The sequence below is a fragment of the Saprolegnia parasitica genome (assembly GCF_000151545.1).
Source record: "Saprolegnia parasitica CBS 223.65 unplaced genomic scaffold supercont2.131, whole genome shotgun sequence".
Taxonomy (NCBI): Eukaryota; Oomycota; class Saprolegniomycetes; order Saprolegniales; family Saprolegniaceae; genus Saprolegnia; species Saprolegnia parasitica.
Window position 1 is genome coordinate 10,408 of NW_012156525.1, and position 4,830 is coordinate 15,237.

Below are 4,830 nucleotides of genomic sequence, written 5' to 3' on the forward strand. Positions count from 1 at the left end.
CCAAGGTGCCGCTCCTCGGTATCACGGGCAACCACGAGGTCATTCAGGGCGACGGCGTCAACTACGATCACCCCGAGTGCGACTCGGAGTACTTCTCGGCGTACATCAACCGCATCGTGACGCCGATCTCGGCCGACGCCTCGAAAGACCACCGCACGTGGTACTCGAAGAACATCGGTAGCATCCACGCCGTCTTTCTCGACGACTACACGGGTATTCTCGGCAAGAAGAACATTGGCTCGGACTACTGGTTTGCCCACCGCAACCAGCAGCTCGACTGGCTCAAGAAGGACCTCGCGAGCGTCAACCGCGAGAAGACGCCGTACGTGGTGGTCTTCAAGCACAACGCGTACTACAACTCGTGGCTGAAGCACCAGTGCCAATGCTCGCCCGTCAAGTTTGAGATTCCGGACGCCGAGTCGTGCTGGAAGGGCAACTACTACATGAACTCGACCGACGACGGCGGCAAGCTCGGCGACGTCCGCAAGCAGCCCCACTGCAGTCTCCAGGCCAAGTTTGAAGACGTCTACTACCAGCACGGCGTCGATGCCGTCATGTCGGGCCACGTCCACTCGTACGAGCGCACGGCGCCGGTGTTCAAGAACAAGATCACGGAGGGTGCCCCGACGTACTTTACCGTCGGTACCGGTGGCCACGGTCTCTACCAGGGCGCGATCAAGCCAATTCCCGAGTGGTCCAAGGCCATGTCGAGCTCGCTCTACGGCCACGCGCGTGTCATCGCCGACGACGACAAGTTGACCATTCACTTCCGCGCCAACGGCGAGACGACGACCATGTTCGACTCGGTCGAGATCAAGCGCCGCGCCAAGCCCGCGTGCTAATAAGTCCATGTACCTTGGCGAGAGTCGGGTTGCTCTTGCGGACGATGAATCCATTTCTGTTTTGTTTCTTTGAATCGAGGTTGATGGATCTCAGCTTGAATGTTGTGCTGGCGGTGAACGCTTTAACAGCAGGACCACAACCGGAAGGATGCTAGTCATAGGTTCCTATAGCGTGGTCTTGAATCCTGGATAGAGAGACCAACTAAGGGTCAAGTCACGGTAAAAAAAATTTGAACAACCGACTGCGACGCGACCTGACAGTGGCATGCCAGTAGTCGGTTGCGCCGCCGTTGACACGTCGGTGCCACGGCCAACAACGACGGTATCCGAGACGATCGACGCGTGACACCAACAACAACGTCATACCCCCCCTTCCATGTGATTCGCATGTGTCTCGTACCATCGCATCGCATGCAGAAGCCGGGGAAGTAAAAGTAGCGCACTTGATGCAGCAACTGAAGACCCGCGCACTTGATGCAGCAACTGCAGACTCGCACACCTGTTGCAGCACTTAGCACCACGGCGCACTCGACGCAGCTACGGTCTCACCGTCCGACCACGCAACACAAGTGGCTACTACATCTGACGGTGCAACAGTCCCCGTGGACGACGGTCTCTATTGAGATGGCAAACGTCAGCAACGACGATGATCGACGTCGACAGATCGATACCACGGTCATCTACGGCACCGCTCATGGTCAAGATGGTCGCTGGCCAATGCCAACTTATCGATACGATGGCGCTCACGGTCGAGATTGCCACTGGTCGACGCTGACAGGCGGTGCAGCCGCCGCCGAGAACGGCGCTCTCCGTCGATACGATTGCCGCTCGCGATGACGCTCGCCATTGACGCGTCTGGGCATTTGTCGATCACGACGGCTCCCGCCGTTGACATGTCGGTGCAGCGGTTGATTACGCCGCTGTCAGCTGCCACGACGTGCACTGCTCGCAACGTCGTCGCGCGTCACCATGCCAGCGCAACGACGGACCACATGGACTTTGGTGTTGCGACTACCGGCGCTCACAGTGGTGTCGCATCGATGCCTGGCGACACGGTGCTCACAGCACAACGATCGGCCATCCTCGATGCCTCCGGCGTACCAACGTCGGGCACAACGATCGGCCATCCTCGACGTACCAACGTCGGGCACCGATTACCAAGGCGAGCATTGGCGGCTGCAATCCCCGGCGACGCTATACCCGTGTTTCAACGAGCGCTTGCCGGAGCCAGGGAAAGCGCGACGGCAGCAAGCATGCAAGGACCGTCGATTGATGACCCCGGCAACCTTCACGACGACAATGCTCGACCGTTGACCGCCAAGAGACGCTGCCTAGTGTGACCAAGGTCGTTCTCGACCAAGACACGACGACTGTGCTCGACAAGGACAAGGTAGTCGACGTCGCCCAGAGTTTCCACTCGGCGCGACCATCGTCGACGACGCAGACGCCCGAAGCCCGACGACGATGCAGACGCCACGGCTTCCGACGACGCAGATGCCACGGAGCCCCGATATGGACGTAACGCCGGTGCTCAACAAGGTCGTGCCAGTCGACGACGCAGCAGTAGAGTCCAGCATGACCAAGAGAGTCGATGCCGCCTACGCACCTTGACGATGGGCTGGACGTCATTGCTCGAGTGACACTTGACGGCGCTGCAACGGCAGTGTGCTGTAATTGTTCGACTGGCGATGGCCGATGATGGTCGTGTCCTACGTGGACGCGACGACGCAAACGCTCCCATGCCGGTCGGCGATGTGCTTGCACACGCTTGCAACAACACCGCTCGCGACAGCTCTTTTAAAGTCGACGCGCCCGCGCAACCCACGGATGCAGCCAGCACCGGATGCTCAGACGACGCCGCACACGATGCTTCTGCTTCTACCACTGATCTTCAAGTGACTGCTGCAGCCCGTGTCGCACTCCCACGACGGTGACACCGTCCCCGACTGCTTCCACGACGGCGACACCGGCCCCGACTCCTTCCACGACAGTGACACCGATCTCGACTGCTCCCACGATGGTGACACTGATCTCGACTGCTTCCACGACGGTGACACCGGTCTCGACTGCTTCCACGACAGTGACTGCATGGCAAGCTACGACGTCGTTTCCAACGAGCTACAACACACCGACGATGTCTCTACGCGACGGCATACAAGAGGTCGAAGCCGACTGCTACGACTCCGATGCGACGTCGGCAGCCACGACTCGAACACCGCGGTCACGACGTCGATACCGACAGTCATGACACCGTCACTCACGACGCACACCACAACGTCGCCAAGGACGGCGAACTCTACGATGGAGTCGTCGATGTCGCCGCCCTGCAAACGACCGTGACGGTCGATGTCACGAAGGCTATCAACGACACGCCGTGGTACCGTGACGCGTGTCGTGAGAACGTCGTCACCCGCAAGGACTCGTCGATCCGACAATGACGAGACAACCAAGTCCTTACGGAACGGTTGCGTCTGATACTCAGCCTCTGGGCCGACGCCTATGTCTACGGAACGATGGCTATGAGGTAGCGCAATGCGCCTCAGTGCATCAACGAAGCTTCCAACTCCCATAGCGATTGGTCGCTATCGATTACACATCTACATATTCACTCGATGCCTCTGGGCTTGCGCCTATGCAACTCTACTTTCATTGACAAAGCCTTCAAACCATTTGGGACGGTCGCTATCACTTCCTTGATTGTATATCAACTTCACGCCTCTGGGATTGGACCCATGCGCTCTATGAACTCAATACATTACAGTACCTTCCATGAACATGCATGTGTCTTGTACCATCGCATCCCATGTTGAGGAGGGGAAGAACCAGCCAGCGCACTTGATGCAGCTCAAGCTGATGGCCCCAACACACGATACTCGACACCATATCCATGACATACAATCACATCATTGGTGTCTGCTATATGACATAGATAACTGACCTTCTTGACGCTCATACCAAGGGTACATAAATTCAATTTATGTACCCTTGCTTATACTCACGACGCTCATGCCGCCGAGCTCAAAACGAGCCCTACCGCACCAGAAGCCGTCGTCAACCCAAGCGTATCAGCACCGACTCGACTCGCACAAGACGTCCAGCACCAATGAACACGAAGCCATGCGCCGACCTACGGCTCTGACGAACGACTCAACGATCCCGACCCGAGATCAAGATCAAGTCGCATCGATCCAACAGCTGACGTCCAAGGTCGCGCCTGCCATTCAAGGTCGCGCCTGCCATCCAAGGTCGCGCGTGGAGCGAGCCCACCAAGATTGACGGTCGCGCTCACCGCACAGGACGTCGGCTCAACCTCCGACTGCTTTCGTGACCCGCACCTCCAAGTCACCAAGTGCCTCCAAGTGCTCGTGCGCCGCAGGAACACGTCCAGCGTCTTCGATCTCCGCGGCCGACCACGTCCACGACAAGCAAGCCCGAACGCTTCGCTCGCACAACTCGCGCAGTCCGCCAAGATGTCGCACCGCGATCGACCGACGCGATTTTCCAAGTCCACACTAGGAACCAGGGGAAGTAACGGCAGGACCAGCATCATCGCATGGAACCACATCTTTGGCTCGCCACGACTCTTGGTCTTGATTGGTTGTGCGGCGAATGCATCACTAGTGATAGGTGTCTCAAAAGAGCGTTGCCATTCTCTCACGTCAACGCACGCAACTTGGTGCTTCGACCGTTTCTTCGGGTGCAAATATAGTGCTAAAAGTTCATCGCCAACACAACACATCAAGCCGACATCGTGCCCCGCCAAGGACGCGCTTGCAGCTACCGACCCGCCACCTGGGCGTAGAGGAAGACTTCTACGAGGCGCCTGCTGCCGTAGCCGCCGCAGCCGAGCTCCGGCTACCCGACGCTATCTTACCCAAGTACGCCGACTTCGTCTACCAAGTGATGCTCCGCGCGGTCAAGTTCCGCGCACATTTGCACTGGCTCGACAGGGCCGACCAAGCGTGCCTCTTCTCGCCCGCGCACGAGA